This window comes from Peromyscus maniculatus, chromosome 16, assembly GCF_049852395.1.
Source record: "Peromyscus maniculatus bairdii isolate BWxNUB_F1_BW_parent chromosome 16, HU_Pman_BW_mat_3.1, whole genome shotgun sequence".
Classification (NCBI taxonomy): domain Eukaryota; kingdom Metazoa; phylum Chordata; class Mammalia; order Rodentia; family Cricetidae; genus Peromyscus; species Peromyscus maniculatus.
In genome coordinates, this window is record NC_134867.1 from 27819566 (window position 1) to 27838002 (window position 18437).

Genomic DNA, 18437 nt, shown 5'->3' on the forward strand with positions numbered 1-18437 from the left:
CCTAGCAAGATATGCAAGAGGAAGAATAATGGAATAAATTATTATCCTTTGTCCTGATGTAGGGGTCCAAAAATCACTGAAGGAAGTGTTGGCTTTAAATGTGGCGCTTGTTACCATGTGAGAAAGGTCGAGAGACATGAAAAAATCCAGTATCAGAGCTTTATTAGGAGGCAGGGGAACAGAAGAGAGTGACCAGGCCTGTGGAAGACACATGCACAGAGAGAGAGAGAGAGAGAGAGAGAGAGAGAGAGAGAGAGAGAGAGAGAGAGAGAGAGAGAAGGGGGAGAAGGAGGAGAGAGCAGAAGGAGGGGGCATCTATGACCATCTTTTTAAGGATTTCCCTACTCATGCGCATGTGGGCTTACAGAGCTATGCCACACATGCGCAGATTGTGTGATCCTGCCGCACACTGATGACATAAGACCCCTTGCTTATCTACTGAGCTGTGCATGTGCAGTCATGTAGCTGGAGGAGTGGCAGAATCCTAATATTTCAGAATTTTTGTTTATTATAAAAAGGTGGGTAAACAGGAACAGGAGTGCCTTTCTGCTGAAAAACTGCTTACAGCTGAATTGGTGGGCATCGGTTGACTCTTGGGGGGAGTAGGGAAGGGGACTTCTCAGGTAGCCAGGCATCCTGGGATGGTAGGCTGTTGTCTGTTGCCTTGGACCTGCCCATCATCCCTCTCAGCCTGGGACTCTGGCTACTTGTATTTGAGAGGGTGCTGGTGAGACAGAGAAAAGCTTAGAAATAAGAATTATTATTATTATTTTTATTTTTTCCTTTGGAGGTTCCCCAGGGTGAGGAAGGAGGTCCCAAGAACAGGAAAGTTTGGGTTGCACCTATCTGAAGCAGATCTGATTTGTCCAGGTGGATTCAAGCTGGTTCCAAAGTTTATTGACCTGTCCAGGTGGATTCTCTGGAGCTCAAAAAATTTTAAACATATTAAGAACCAACCATGGGAAATTTAAAATCTTGAATTGGTGACCATATCATTGTAGTGTTTTAGTACTCTGCTGTATTGGTGAGAGAGAGAGAGAGAGAGAGAGAGAGAGAGAGAGAGAGAGAGAGAGAGAGAGAGAGAGAGAGAGATTTGTCTTATCAGAGGCAGATTATTTTAAGACACCTGTTTCCTTTATTAGTTTAGCATCCAGGAGACGCAGGTGATCAATTGCTGAGAGCATTTAACAGTATATACTTGATGGTCCTTGAACTCCAGCTCTATAGTGATCCTGTAACAATTAGCTGAGTTAGAAGAGGGAACCAGAAAGAGAAAAGCTTGTGGGGTGAGACCTCATTCTTCTGGAATTGATGACAAGGCAGTGGATGCTGATGTCCTCTGAAACTTTAGAGAGAGCAGGGCCGTGTCTGTGACACTGTGTATGAGGATGAGAAGCACTTCTGACTGGTCTGGAGTGAGGCACATGGAGGGAGCAAATGAAATGAAAGTTCCTACCTTAGCTGGACAATCTCTTCCCATTAGGTACCCCTGTACTGGTGAAATATTAAGGCAACTCCACATAGTTAAAAGGGAGGTTTATTTTGTGGGGTAACTTACAAGTGAAGGGATAGGTTTCATGGTCTGGGAAAGGTGAAGTGCAGCCCAGTGGTGTTCTCTGGAGAACTCTGCTCAGTCTACCTCCAGTGTCCAGGATCCAGGAACCAAGAGAGCTGGCACATCTGGATCTCAGGTCTTAAGCACTTCCATCTCAGCCCTGCCTCGTAGGCGTGACAGTTACCAGAAGCCTCAATGGGGATAGTACTTCCAGGACAAAGCTGGAACAGCCATCCATTACACCCCTGAAAGTACAATTAAGTGGTGGGGTCTGATGAGGTGGGTAAGGCCATCCCCTACCCCAACAATAGGGAAACAAGAAGGAGAGATGGGACCCCAAAACTCCCTCAGGATTAAGTGGCTCAGTGTCCAACAGGAAGGAAATGGATCACCCCCATGCTGCATCCTGGGTTCCCTGTGAGCCCATGGCCAAGCCTAGGAGGTCTACTGGAAGACTTTGTTTGATGTCCCGATGCCACAAGGTGCACAAGGGCCGTCAGCTGACCAGCATCTCTCTAGGTGCCTTTTTGAACAAGGCTCAGTTGATGGCCTGAGGGGGCAGGGCATGCACTAGCCCATGTGGTCTTTTTTAGCACACATTTAAAACAGGGACCTGGAAAGCCCTTCTGCAGCCTCTTGGATAGTGTGTGTCAGCATTTGGCAATTTTGTTCACGGGCTTTCTCATCTTTCCCATGGTACCTTAAATGCCACAGCTGGAACTTCTGCCTGTGGGGTCAGGGGACCCCTCTCCAGATGCTTAAGTTAGCCCTGATGTCAGGGAGCTCTGGGAGACAAAAGACTGATTTTATTCTGTATCTTGAATTCCTTTTTTTTTTTTTTTTTTTTTGATAGCTTGCTGGTTTGAAGACAGCTTTAGAAAGACCTGCCAGGAGACAGGCTGTAAACTGATCTCTGGCTAGAGAGCCATCCATATTATTATGATCCCAATGTGGGTCCTGATTGTAAACTTATTTGTATGCATCCTAGCTTGCTTCCAGACCTGTCCAGGCTACTCAAGGCACCTGAGAACAGATGACAGTAAGAGTGAATGTGGGGGCCGGAATTGGGCAGAAGTGGCCTGCCTGATACTGGAGAAACAGAGTGGAGGTCAGATAAGCAGAGATTTTTTGGAGTTAGAGATTTCTCAGGTTCAGGAATGCATGTGGGAAGGAGAGAAAGACTCAGAAAGGGAGGGCTCAGAGCTTAGGTAAAAGTGTGGGGATAAGGTAACTCTTTTCATTTGACCATTTGCTGGCAGAAGTTAGATAATTCTCATGAAATATTGTTTCGGGGGCTACAGAAACTGTTCTTTTTTGCTCACTATCTTGTAATAGTGCAGGGCTGATTCAAGTCTTGTACATGCTCTCTCTCTCATTCCTGCTGTCAGGGGTGTTGTTTGATGAATAGCCCTTTGTTTGAGACACTGAAACTTGTTTGCTCTTTAAAAAACTGAATCCTAGATCCAGTTGTAAAATGGGGGAGATTTAGACCTCTCATTCTCTCCTTGAGTTTGGTTCTATCTCAAATCCTTGAGATGGGTCAAGGAGCTATTATTGAGATTTACTAATTATCAGCTTCATGGTACTCAGACAGGAATTATTATTTAGTTAAGGCATCAATGATGTAAGAGTCTACAACAATTAGCAGAAAGGACAAAGGCCCTTTGATGGCTGACAGAGTTCCTTATCTAGAAGGAACCTAGAAATGAGAATGGGGACCAGTTTATTTTATCTCAGGTCCCCGACAAAAGGGAGTTTCCTTTTGATCTAACATTCCAGCCTATTGGAGGACAAGGGCAATATGCACTCTTCTGTAACTACTTCTTGTTGAAACTAGAATGTTGATGTCAAGGCCCAGGACATCTGGAATGTTAGTCAACAGCAAGGAGGGAATTCAGGCAATGGGACATTCATCAGAAGCATCTGGTTCACTGACACAGCTGTAGAGACAGGAAACATTTACATCAGCTGGACTGGTCCACATCAGCCTTCAGCAAATCCCAGGCTTGTAGTCATTTGGAGAAGCTGTAGTCAACAACTGACACTTGGGTGTGTCTGTCAGCCAACTGGAAATCTGCTGAGACAGATATAGACTGGAGCCAGAAGCTAAAATGTAGGAACTTAGACAGGTGGGGAGACAGCTTAAATACTTAAGCTGTGCTTATCTGGAGTCCTTTTGTCCTATGAGGAGCAGATGGAAGTTTTATGACTTCTTTGATTTTCTTTTTTGAAGCTTCTGTGATGTTTTATTAGTTTATAAAAAGACATAAAATTTTAAACACATTAGTATTACCAATCTGTATTGAAATCCAAATTGTAGAAAAAGCAGGTAACAGGTGTCTGTAAAATAGCTGGAGTAGACTCACACCTTTGAGTCCTAAAATGACAGACTAGTCCATTACCTAGACAGCCATCCCAGGCTCCTGTGGCCTCCATAGTGTTTGGAACAGAGGTACCAGGACAGCATCAGTCTTTGGTTTCCAGACCCATAAGGTGAGTTTTTTCCTGTGGAGGAAGAACATAGGGGAGACTAACCTTACTTTGTCTAGGAAAAGTGGGACCAACAATTCTCCAGTGTCCTGCTTGTCCACAGTTTAGACTGGTTTCTGGTGGCAAATGCCACATTGGGGTACTTTTTCCCAGCAGTTAGTGTTACCAGCAATCTAGGTAGAGTCATTAGGGTGCTCCATCATCTTCAGAGTCATTGCTAGGAGCTGGGAGTCTCTGGCATAGTCAGCTTTCATCATTAAACATTTTAAATGCCATTTTCATCAGATCTCTGACAAGTTTGACAGCTACTGTCTATTAAAAATATCTGAGCTAGCTGGGCGGTGGTGGCGCACGCCTTTAATCCCAGCACTCGGGAGGCAGAGGCAGGCGGATCTCTGTGAGTTCGAGGCCAGCCTGGGCTACCAAGTGAGTTCCAGGAAAGGCGCAAAGCTACACAGAGAAACCCTGTCTCGAAAAAACAAAAAACAAAAAACAAAACAAAAACAAAAACAAAAACAACAACAAAAAAAAAACTGAGCTAAACAAATCTAGGCTTAATCTTGAAAATATATCTAATATAAGTTTGATTGTTATAGATAACTATTAATCTGTATTTTTCAATTATATATTTTTAAATGAGTAGTATAGGTAAAACATCTTAAGAGTAAAATATATATACAGTATAACAAAAAGAAGCTTAAATTTGTATCAGTATATAAAAATCCATACCAATGTGAAATATTTGAGACTAGTAGTTATTTTTTAATTGAAAAGTAGATTTAATAATCTATCTTTTTATCTTATTATTTTTATTTTAAAGTAGATTTAATAATTTATCTTTTTTAGATCCCTTCCCCTTTTCTTTGGAAAAAGATTCCTGAGTCGAACCTTCCTTGCTCAGTGTTCTTTTTTTTCTTATCATGACCAGTAATAATTTGCAACCAATCCCCCTAAATCATAACAAATGTTTATAATCCATCGAATCCAAATGGCCAAAAGCCATAAACCATACATCCCATCTTTCGGGAATGTGGGCATTGTGTTTTCTAAACTCTGTCCTGTTGTCTGGACTGTGGCATCTCTAGGGGACCCTGAGAAAATTGAGACAATTATCAAGTCTTTGGGAAACTAGTTGTAACGTGTCCAGTCTCAGAGCTGTTCCCATGTAGAGGGATCAACATACATGTCACCTGTTCTGTAGTCTTTCCTGCGTCCCCCGTCTCCCCCCCCCCCCCCCGACCCCATCATGTCTTTAGCTTCAGGAGGTCTCCCCGAGTCAAATTTGATCTGTATTAATTTTGAATGAAACCATATTTTCTCCCCTGTGGAAACAAAGGCATAATTTCCCCCCAAATGTAACATATTTGGTGATTTTTTATTCTGAAGCCAAGATATCTTAAAGTATATAGGCTGGTTTGACTCAATAGTTTCTTTCATAATCCAATGTCTCTCAGCAGCTGCTATTTGTAGTGGGTAGCCATTCCAGCTTTGATCTGGAAGTTCCAACCCCCATCAAGGCTTCAGTAACTGTCACACCTACAAGGTGGGGCCAAGAGAAGGACCCTGAAGACCCGAGATCCAGATGCGCCCCTTCTCATTTCCTGGACCCTGGACGCTAGAGAACACTGCCATACTGCGCTGCGTCTTTCCCAGAACCCATAACCTACCTATCCCTTCATTTGTAACTTACAACACTAAATAAATCTCCCTTTTAACTACATGGAGTGGCCTTAATAATTTCACCAATATCTATTTGTTTATTAAAGACTTCATTTTAGTCAGATTTTTTTGTAATTATTTTTAACAGTTTACAATAACTTATTAGCTTTTATAAGACTGGGACTTGCTGGGGTAGGGCTTGTGAGCAAGAACTGAAGGATCCTGGAGGTGACTGACAAGTTAATAGGCACAGTAGCCATATGTTAAGCAAAGGGCCGTAAATTCCCTTTGTCAGAGATAAGGAGAATGACTCCGTTTTTAGCAAGCAGGAACTTTTCTCAAACTCCTGAGGGTTATGGGAGCTTTTGCTAAATGCATGACCATGGGAAAAGGACTTTATACCTCTATCTGTTAAGTTTGAGCCTAAAAAAACCAACAGTTTCTAAATTGAAGCTTCATTTAGTACTAAAACTTTTAACTCATAGGCATAGTCCTTAGAGAGACTGAGAAATTGCCTGATCTTTGTATAGTTTATCATTACAGAATATAACAGTTTCTTATATGATTTAGTTTATCAAAATACCTTAAGCTTATCAAAGTGTTAGAAAAGATAAGTAGGCTAGGCATCCATTCTTAAACATGAATAGCCTTTAGGTAAGGAGAGAAATTCTCTGAGCCAGTGGTTCTCAACATTTTTAGTGCTCATCCTGCCTTCCTCTCCTTCCCCTAGGCCTGGTTGCCTGGCAGCTATCCAGAGGGCAGGAGCCTGCACCAGAGCATAGGGAAGCATGCTTGAAGTCTTTGAAATGTGACAAGACTAGGTCCAGTGGGATGGAGCTCACTGTCTGCCTCATAGCAGTATTTTTCAAGAGAGCAAAAGAGGACAAACAAAACACACACACCACCACCACCACCACCACCACCACCACCACCACCACCACCACCACCACCACCACCACCACCACCATCAGTGTTTGAAAAAGAAACTTAAAAGATACAGATGGCAGCCTATCCCGCTTTATGGGAGCAATGCATCAGTGTACCAAAACCAGATTCACATTGGAGCTTTGTACTGAGGGGGATCTGTATGTTAATAAGCTGACCCACCCCTTGAAATCCCACCCACTGAGCCCACCATATATCCTGACATAAAGGCCTCATTTTAAGGAAAACTCCACTCTTTCCTCTCTCCTCTTCTCCTCTGCCTCTGATGAGGATCTCTGTCTCTCTCTCCCTCTTCCTCTCTTCTCTCTTCTCCCCTCCTTCCTATCTTTCTTTTCATTTCTCTATTATAATAACTCTCCATGTAGACGCAGCACCTGAGTGTGAATGACTTTTCACAGACCACCACCCCCGCTGCATCTGCCCAGTGTGTTTTCCCTCTTGAGTGGGCCCTTATTATTATAATAAGCAACAAGATAAGTAGATGAATGTACTAAATATTATAATTTGTCGGCAGGCTTTTAAAAGTACTTTATGTTAAAAATGTGTAAGTATATAGTAAATGTAATAGGAAATTTGTATATAATTATGATAAGGAGTCTTCTTAGGTTAATGAGTTTTTAGAACAAGGAATTACATAGTGATATGCATTTTTGAAATCTTTTAAATTCTTGAGCACAACTAAGAATGCATAGTATATTAGTAAAAATTATTTTCATGCATATCTAGTGAATATTTGGAGTAAGAAGAGGATAAAAGGAACACACACACATATGTACACACAATAATCTAAAAATTGGATTAAAATAGTAGAAAAGAAGAACATTATGGGAACTATATATAGTGTGTCTTGATTCTCATTATGAAAGCAGATGAGAAATAAAAATATAGGATATTTTTAATCAGAAATAGTGTAAAACATTAAAAGTTACACTGCCAAAGCACTGTGAAATGGTGTATATTGCTTGGATTGATGGATTGGTGATTGAATTTTGAGACCATTTCTCACCCTGTAGTTCTCCTGTCTCAGGATACACATACAATTTTTTTTAAATTTATTTAATCCTCACTATCTTTCCGCAAGAAATATTATTGCATGCTCCCCGTGACAATGTTGAATATCTAAGTTTGAGGGAAGATCTCAACTAAATCAAACCCTAAATCACTCTGCAATCACAGACATCTGTCAGAAACCTCCAGAATCATGGTCTCTAGTCCTCTTCTAGGAGATTCATTGCAAAATTCTAAGGAGTGTGATGGCAATAACAGCCTGTCACCTACTGAATATTAAGTTGGTTCTGAAATCATGGTAGCACACATGTTCCAAATCAGGAATTATCTAACTAAGATTTTAACTATGTCATTTGTTAGTTACCTATATTTTAACTACATCAGGGCTTTGAAATTGGTGATAAAGAAAACTGCCCTTGATTATAAAAGAAAGATGGCTATAAGCCATTTTCTTTAAATGCTACATATTAATTTGAAACTAATGTAATCCTAGCTAGAACAGTAGAAAAATATTGTTAAGCAAATGCTTGAATAAGTCTCGTGGATACTATAGTTTGAGGTGGTTAACAAAGTATGTAGTTTGAGAAAGAAAATTATAGCCATTCCTGTCAAGTTAGAAAATCAAATAGCCAAGATAAGGAGCATGAAGTAGAATTCAATTAGCATTTATGCCAATTGTGTAACATATGAAAAATCAGTACCAAGTGCTTTGGTAACATAAAAGAAGTATCTGAGCTCTGACTCTCAACACACTGTACTTCATATTATTCATCTGTGTACAACTTAACCTTGTACACATACACACAATGAATTCACATTGAAGCTTGACAGGGATTGCTTGACTCTGTGATCAGAGGCCTTAGAAAGAGAATTATTTTGTGATATGGGTGGCTCTCCTCATCCACTATGACATAAATCTTGATGTATGACACAGATTTTTGTTATTCTTACTCAATAGTTTCAGGCATAAAGTATTAGCCACATGAGGTCACTGTTGTACATGCATGAATTATAACTACTGTATAACTCTTGATTCTCTCTGTTGAAAGATGATAGCATTTGTGACCTGAATAAACAATGTATATTTAAGGAGACAAGGTATTATGTAGCATGTAACTTGGGGATTTAGTTTACTTAGAGATATTTCTTCATATTTTTAGGATTTATCATATGACTAAGACAATAAATTTTGCTAATAAATGTAGTACTTTCAATTTGAGGATAGTTTGATAAAGGGAAAAATAGTTTTCAAACGATTCATTAAAAAGTTGTCTTTGTCCTTAGAGTAATTCTGAAATTATTACAAACGAAGCTCTCATTCTTACAAGTGGTTTTGAAGAGCCTTGTAATTTTCTTAGAATGATGTCCAGGTAAATTGGTAAATGATAAATTATATTTTTTAAGGAAAATTGTTTTTATAAGAGTATCATCCATCATTTTAGTAGTAGTACCATGTGAAACAATACTCATAGTTATTTTAAGTTGAATGAAATGGATTTAGTCTTTCTTTAGATGTTATAATATTATAGAATCTATCAACCTATTCCTTTCTATTTTTATGATCAGTAGACTAATTAATTTTGAAGAGTTATATTTAGAAAGCCCTCATTAAGCTAGGATTATATCTTCATGATTGTCTCTTTTGTGGGACCAGAGATGACTAATGAGAAAAATATACTCCAGAGTTTGTTGAAGTTGTTAAATTAATGAGCTCATTCAGGCTGGCTAATTCCAAGGCTTACTTCAATCATGACTTTTTCTACTTTGTTTTATTATGTGCTATGGAATCTTGAGTTTCTTATTCTATCCTTGAGTTTCTATTCCCTCATATAGATGAAGGCAAGTCTGTTTCTAAGTCTTAAGCAAAACATTTATCTGATGGAAAATATGTTGAAATCATATATCATATCATATGACTCTTTACAGGAATATTTGGAAGGTATATTAGCAGGCCTTAAAGTTGAAAATTGTAAGCATTTCATCACTGACCACTATTTAATATCTTTATAATACAAGAATATTCTTGAATACAGTGAACAATGGCACATAATAAATCTTCCTTTATTCTGTTTGGATAGCAAGTTAGTGTCTCCTTGTTTTGGTAATAAATGTACTTTCTTACAGAAAGGAACAATTTTCATCTTTCAAACCAGTGTCATAAATTAGAGAGAGAGAACATAGAACCTGACACCACAGGTAAGGTTTCCTTCATAGCATCTTTTCTTCATTAATCTAATAAATTAGTGCTAAACTAGTTAGCAGCCAGTTAGACATTGGGGGACAGCAGAACTTTGAATATACAGAGAGTGTTGATTATTAACAACACTGTGTAGGGGTGGGGGCGTCTCAATTTGCCAGCCTGTTTTAACACATTTGCATGTCTGTTAATTGCAAGTAAAAGAAATAAGCAAATGCTGTTCCTAGGGTGCTATTTTATCTCCATAGGATTTCTAGAGCACTGTGGCCTGATTTCTATTTTTATCATGAGCTCTGATCGCTGAGAGATGCATCATATGCTCTTTCTGGTATATTCTATTATTATTCCTAGATGTATATTGCTGTTCCTATATGAAGTTATACTTCTATGCTTGTTGACAGGAGTTTGTCCATGTGGCTTGTATCAATAATGTTGTTGCCTCCTGTCAAAGACTTTGACTCATGTAAGTCTGCCATTGATCATCAGTTTGTCATACCATTATCAAAAGAAAGAAAAGGATGGAAGGAAAGAAGAAGAAGAGGGAGAAGAAGAAGAAGAAGAAGAAGAAGAAGAAGAAGAAGAAGAAGAAGAAGAAGAAGAAGAAGAAGAAGAAAGAGAGAGAGAGATAGTAATGTGTAATTTATTTAAATTGACATATTAGAAGAATAACAATAGTCTTCCCAAATAGGGTCAGAACCTTCAGCCTTAATGTCAGGTAGAAAAAGAGATGTAAAACTAGGTTCTAGTTGACCAGGCATTGATGTACAACTAAGTAAGAAATAACCATTTACATGCATGCTGTGGAAAATTTCAAGTGGTTCGTCAACAGGTAAGAACATAAAGAAAATTGGCTAATGCACTTATTTGCACTAAACCATAATCAAAAACAAGGCTGTTCTACTGTCTCTCCTCTTATATGGATCAACACATCATTTAGTGTATTGTGTGGTTTCAAATCTTTGATAATCAAATAGAGTGATTGTTTCAGACAAGTGGGGAGATTATAAAATTCTTTAGTCTCATCTTCTATGCATTCACTGTTTTTACATACGAAAAGGTCAATTTCTTTTCTTCTGTTCTTTATTTAAGCTTGCTTAGTTGTTCACAAAAAACATTGCTAATAACAACTGCTATAAGAGTAATACATAGGAATATATAATAGTATTTATGATGGCTCAGAATCTAACTTACAACAATTCACAACAAATATACATAGGAATATATAATAGTATTTATGATGGCTCAGAATCTAACTTACAACAATTCACAACAAATATTATATACCACATCAGTTTATTCTCCATGAGTTTATATTAAAGTGTTTTCATTTCCTCAAAATATCAGAGTTAACAAAACTCAACATTGTATTCTGAATCATAACAGGTTACAATTTTATCAAAATACCCTTAAAATTATAATAAATTGTACTTGTTCTGTTTACACTCCCTAGAATAATCTTAAGGAAATTCTTTACCATAGGCTATGAGTGCTACATTATTATCAATTCCACATTTGAAAACAATTTTCTTCCCAAATTAAAATTTCAAATTGATTTTTCCAATGGCTTTGAGGTGAAGTATACAGATTCTTAAAATCCCAAGGGTTTTCATTGGTTAGTCAGTGCAAGACATACGGCTAATTAAGGTTTACCTCCTACATGCTTGAGTGTATAGTTTGGAATGAGACACATATGGATCCAGGGTATAGTAAATTGCTTATTTTCTTTGTACCTTGGGATATATTACTATTGCCCTTAAACAGTAGTTTCTTCTTGTACAATATGATGTCATTGTGGGATCAAATTAGACATATGATATATAGTGCTTAGCATAATGTTGCTCAAATAATGTATGCCCATGTACTATCATCGTTTTAAACCATTTGTTTCCAGACATATTTTAACTCATGGCAGAAAAGAAAAAAAAATCTCTTGCTATGCTATTTCCTTCAGAGATCCATATATGTATTCATAAGCAAAGTTGGTTGTCTAAAAGACACTAAAATCACAGAAGCAAACAGAACCTTTTGTAAAAGACAAGGTGTAATTGATGCTCCAAAGGGCTTCCTAATTTCTGGAAATTACAATCCTGTCTGCTAAGGTGCTTAGGATAAAAACACAAGAGGTTATCCTTCATCCCTAGAATTGCGGCACTTTTATTGTAGCAAAACAAAGGATTCATTATAGTGGACCTGGTCTTTTGTTAATCATACCTGATTCTTCAGCTCCAGTTGAGAAGAACAGCAGATTCTTGATTCAAAATACCACATAAACGGCTCTGATAGAGTCTTTACTTCCCTCTAAAACTCCATAAGCCAGGCCACAATCATGTGCATTGCTCGCATTATTTTTATTTTCCAAGTTATCACATAACATTCCATTAAACTCTGGGCAATGAATCATTTTCTCAGCCCAAAGTTTCAAACACCTCTACAATCCTCACCCAAACAACACAGTCAGGTCTCTTCCAGCAATACCCCACTCTTGGCACCAGTTTCTGCCTTACAAGGTTTCTCTTGTGATTGAACACTGTAACCAAATGCTGCTTTGGGAAGAAAGAGGTTATTTCATCTTAAACTTCTAGGTAACATTCTGTCACTGAGAGAAGTCAGGGCAGGAATTCAAGGCAGGAACTGGGAGCCATGAACTGAAACAGAAGGCATTGAGGAATGCTGCTTACAGGAATGCTTCCCATGACTCACTTAGCCTGCTTTCTTAGAGCTTCCAGGATCACCAGCCTGGTGATGACACTGTCTTCAGGGACCTGGGCCTTCCCATGATAGTCAAAAATTAAGAGGATATCCCTCAGAGGAGCCTATAGGCAGTTTTATGGAAACATTTTCTCAACTGAGTGTACCTCTTTCCAAATGATTCTAGCTTATGTCAAGTTGACATAAAACTAACCAATACAACTACTGACATGCACATGCCCTATAATCCCTTTTGTAAATGAGCACTAAGGATCCTAACTAGCTCCCCGGATTTCTCAAATATGACCAGTTCTACTTATCCCTGAGTACAATTCTACAGTTTTAATGACCAAACTACTCCAGTCAAGTCCTTTCTCTGCTATTATTTCACTAAAACTAGACGAAATAACATTTTGGAAACTCAATTTTTGTCACATTAACGTCCAGCTTAAACACTCCAATGCAATCATGAATACTTGTATAATATTGAATATTTAAAAAGTCTTTGCCAATGATGACTATCTTAATATTTTTAGGTCTTGGGTTAACAGTTTTCTTTCTGAATGAATAGGCACTCATTAAACATCCTCCTATCTGCACTTGGGAGGCAGAGGCAGTCAAATCTCAGTGAGTTTGAGGCCAGCCTCTCTACAAAGTGAGTTCCAGGACAGCCAGGACTGTTACAGAGAGAAACCCTGTCTTGAAAGGCCAAAAATACATACATACATACATATATAAATACCTTGCTCAGCCTTGATGCAGCACAGAGGGGCATGGTCCGGCCTCAACTTGATATGCCAAACCTTGTTGACTCCCCAAGGGAGGCCTTACCCTTTCTGAAGAGTGAGTTAGGGGTGCAGTGGGGCAAAGATTGGGGAGGGGGGAAGTAGGAGGAAGGGAAGGAGGGAAAACTATGGTTGGTATGTAAAATGAAAAAAAAATACATTTGCCCTAGGGGCAAAAATAAATCAGTACTCAAGTAAATTTCTAAACTGGTAAATAAAATTGGGCAAGATCAAAAGAAGAAGAAGAAGAAGATGAAGAAGGAGGAGGAGGAGGAGGAGGAGGAGGAGTAAGAAAAAGAAGTTGAAAATATATAAAACCATAATGGAAAAATAAAGATTTGCAATGCTAAAAAAAGAAGGAAAAAGAAAGAAAAAGAAAAAAAAAAACCCCAAAAAATTTCCTCCTATCTGTACAGATAGGTTGATAATAGAATGTGGATGATAAACACAGTAATGAAAAATAATGGGATTATGCCATTTTCAGGAAAATGGAGGAAATGGGAAATCATATTGACTGAAATAATCAAGACTTAGAAATTTTAATTTTTGAAAACTGCACATGAAAGCAGAAGGAGGCCATTTAGGAAGAGAAATGTGACATGCAGAGGAAAGAGAAGACAGGACTATAAATAGAGGTGCGTACTCTCCAAGTACACTATATACATCCGGGAAAGGTCAAATAAAACCTATAACTTGTGAGGAAATATTTCTGTTCTAATCAAAATGAGAGATTAATCTATTCTTTGTAATACATTTAAAAATTTTTATTTACATGCTTTCTGTTAGTAACCAGGTACTTATCCTAGGTATGTATGTTCCATACAATTATATGCTCACTTTTTTTTATTTCTCCCCAAGAGAAAACTGATACCATAAAGGCAAGTCTTTTCCTTTTTTTTTGGCGGGGGGAGGTCTTTTGTCTTACTATAACCTTAACACTCAGAATGTTCTTCACTTATTGCAGATACTCAAAAAAGTTACTGAGTCCATAATTGTGGGCTTTTCATTTTGTTTCCCAAGCTTTGCCTGTCATTTTCCTGCACAGGCATTTACCAAGCCTTTGAGAATAGTCTGGAAAATAAAACACAAGCTCTTATCTTCAACTTTATAGAACAAGGCTTAATTCCAAAGGAATCAACATGAATTAGTATTGACACAGCTTAATAAATAATGCCAAAGAAAAACACTGTAATAAGTAAGCAAGGAAGGTAAAGGAAATGTTGCACCCTCATCATGGATGAAGTCAGTATTGGAAAATACATGTATAGAAAGTGAGACCATAAGACTGTATTAGACACTTACCAAGTTAAATTATAGTTCCCATTACTCAATCTTCTGTTGTCTTCCCTAGATTCCTATCCTCTTTCATATCCTTAGGTGACCATTATTACACATTCTTACTGATTTCTTTTAATAAGGACAAATAAGAGAACATAAGGGGTATTTGTCTTTCTGTGCATAGTTTATTTCACTTACATCCTCTGGTTCTGTCTGTTTTGCTGAAAAACCCTGGGATATCATGCTTTCTATGGTTGAATAATATTCCATTGTGAATATATGGCACATGTTCTTTATCCATTCATACATTGTTGATAATCTAGGTTGATTCCATGTCTTACCTACTGGGAAAAGAACAGAAAAGTTATGGGGTTGGTGAGAGTATCCCTCATAAGCTTATATTGTTTCATTTGCTATCTACGAAGAAGTGGGGTAGTTTGGACATGTGGTAAACTTATTTTTCATTTGTTAAGAAATCTCTGTACAATTTTACATGTTAGGTAAAAATTGACCACCATAGGTCAGAAATCTCTGCATGTCCCCATCCCTGTGATCCTGCAAAGAATGTGTCACAAGAGCACAACAGGTTACGTTCTCAGAAACCAGGCATGACACAGCTGAATAACATCCCCCCCTCCCCCGAGCAAGTTCTTCTTCCAAGCATGTTGTCATATTAAACCGCTGTCTATTCCTAGTAGATCAGTGAATTGGTAGGCAGAGAATGGTAACAATATTGTGAGGTAATTTTTAAAATTTTATTATAAAAAAACTTACACATAAAATAAATGTCATATATCAAAGTTATTCAAAGCCAGAGTCTATACATCTTTATGAAAAGCTACACAGTTCTAACTGGACATTAATTATAATGAAAGGAAACATGTGGGATGGTGAAGCAATGTTACCTAACCTATGACTAACACTTTAATTTTTTAAGAACACACACGTTTTAAAGATTAATCCTCATGTATTACCTTTTCTAATTTTTAACTTTTAATTAATCATGAAACAAAGGAAGCACTGGGACTCTAGTTTTACTATTACATATCAAGATGAAAGGGCCATAACTTTGTAATTGTAGTAATCTTGGGCTGGGGATTTGGTTCTGTGAGTAAGAGACCCTTGCCATCAAAGAGGGCCTGTTTCAAATCCCCAGCCTTCATATAAATCCAAGCATGGCTGTGTAATCTCAACATTAGGAGATGAGACAGGTAAATTCTGGGAGACTTGGAGACAATCAGCCTAGCCAAAATACATCAACCAGCTTCAATTTTAATGAGAGAATTTGTCTAAAATAAATAAGATGGAGAATAATAGAAGAAAATACTCTACATGTGTACTGTACCAAACTACATGCAAGTGTAAGTGTGCATACACACGCAGTTTAGTCATCTTTAAGACTAACTGTCTATGATATAGTCACTGGAAATTATAATAATAGCAGTAACATTTGAAATATATTTGAAGTCAACATTTTAATTCTATGGGCACTTAGATGGAAATTGAAGTGGAAAAATTACCCATTTTATTGAAAATGGTTTCTTATTATGACTAAACTGGGAGCTCCTTTAATTTACTTAGCTTGATAAATAGACATTAAAATGATCATTACTAAAAGACCTTAGCCTCAATTTTGTCTTTTATAAACATAGCAGAAGATATTGAACATGTAGAAGTATTATGAGCTCAGGGTGAATTTATGATAATTTTTTTTTAAGTTACAACAAAGCGGCTCTATAAAGATTTTTATTTTTAGTTTTTTCACATTTTAGCATCTGCAGTTGAGATCATGCCTTGTATAAAACATCATAGTGGATTATTAGAAGGAAACAGTACAGTGTGAGTTCTAAGAAGCAAATGAAGGGTTACTGAGAAGTGCCTATGGCCCATTTCCTTAAGTTTATTTCTAGAGAGAGCTTGGTGATATCAAACTGACTCCTCATGCTGTCTCTGACCTGTGATCTCTAGCTCATCATCAATATTCCTGACTTCATTTCTCAGTGAGATGCGTTTTTAAAGTAAATCTTCTAATATCACCCTATCTTTCTTTTATATTCCCTGTGTTCAAGTTTAAGAGTGAATTTCACAATAATTTTTATAGTCCTCTTTAAGTATATTTCAGACAAGCAGATTTTGAATAATCATTTTTGAGCTTGCTTACCATGATGGCCCAAATTATTCTAGGATGATGAATTATTATGCTCTGGGCATCCATGACACTAATTCTTATCCTAATCTGATGTCTCATGAGAAGAGTGTGAGAAAACATATCTGCCTGCCAAATGTGGCCAATTAAATACTCCGGTAAAGACTCTGGAGGTTGTATTGAAATCCACAGTGGCGCTGGCCATTCTGTTATTGAGTTAGAAGATTATCATCAGTTCTTTAAAGAAATTCTTGATAAAGAACACAGAGAATCTATTTCTCAATGTGTTCAGCTATCACAAATTGAGTTTAAAGAGGACTAATGTTGCTCTTAATGAGGAAAAGTGTTAACCGTCCTGCGGGTGGGGGAGCTGGGAGTTGGAATAAAAAACACTAGTGATATATAAAGTGGTCTCTATATACTGGTTGTGTGTTTTTCTGAGTCTGGGTTTGAGCACTGAAATAATAGAAGCATAAATAATGCAAGGATGTTAGTGAGGTGAAGATCCATGGACAGAAGTTCAAACCCCTTCTGGCTGGATGGTCATGTAGGGCCAAAGAGTATCACCTCTGTCTCTTCAATCCACAGTGGGTGGTGGAAGCTGGTTTGAACCTGACCTCCATAGATGGTTGAGTTTCATTGGAACAATCTATGTAATATCTATGTCTATAGGTGTTACGAAGTGACAAATGTTTTGGAGTGGCACAGTTTAGCATGCTTACAAACAAGTAGTGAGCATCAACCTCAGGCTTCATAGCTAAACATAAAATTCCCTGGTTTCTGACATGTCGGCCATAAGCCTGGATACAAAATCAAGTGAACAGAACACAGTTTCAGCTGCTAGTAACAACATTTTGTAATGGATTAGAAGGGGGAAGAAGATAATAGATAAAATGATTTATATACTTTTAAGTAAAATATGTCATTCTATAAAAAATAGAGTATGCAATAAATGGTATACTAAAAGCCAATTGTCTTATTTATAACTTTTACTTTACTACACTTAATTTTTTTTTCTGGCAATCATGTATTGTGCATACTGTATAACTGTCCTCCAATTATAGATGGAGTTACCTAGGGTTAGAACATGCAGCTGGAGTGTCTACGATTGCATCAATTGCAGTCAGCAAAGGGTTGGGATGAATGCTGGGCTAGCCAAGTTCATATAGTTTTCTACTAGCCCCATGATGGTATCACAGAATTGAGTTTGGCCCATGCTGTGACTGCTTAACTTCTGCATCTTCCACAAACTGGTAAATCTTAGTTTCTGTACTTGCAGAATGGGAGAGCTGGCATCAGTTTCACATGCCATTGTGAGAGAAGTGTGAAACACATGTGAACTACTCCCTGCAGAGTAGACTGCTGAAAATGTGATAAGGACTATACTAGCTTAAGGGGCATCAGGGAGAGAGACCAGAATCAAACTAAGAGCCCATTATTTACAGGAACTCTTTAGCAATATTTCCCTAAAATAAACATTGTGACCAAGTTTAACCCCATAAGTCTGGACATTTGTAAAGTGCTATGATTCTTTTTGTTATTAAATTTTTCTTAAAGTAGAATTATATTATTTGACCACAGCCCTTGAACAATGAGGGATGGTGTGAGGCATAATGAAAAGGACAAGATGTATTCTGTTTTATTCAGGGAATGAAAGTAAGGCTTTGGTGATAGTAAGTCTAAAAT

At 37.7% G+C, this 18437-nt stretch overlaps 1 long non-coding RNA gene across 1 annotated transcript; it reads left to right on the forward strand.

Moving 5' to 3' along the window:
• Positions 1-418: 418 nt before the first annotated feature.
• On the forward strand, positions 419-13945 carry LOC143268960 (uncharacterized). Its single transcript, XR_013045211.1, has 3 exons — positions 419-518; positions 9782-9853; positions 13812-13945. It is a non-coding gene; the product is annotated as an uncharacterized LOC143268960 (long non-coding RNA).
• Positions 13946-18437: the final 4492 nt, after the last annotated feature.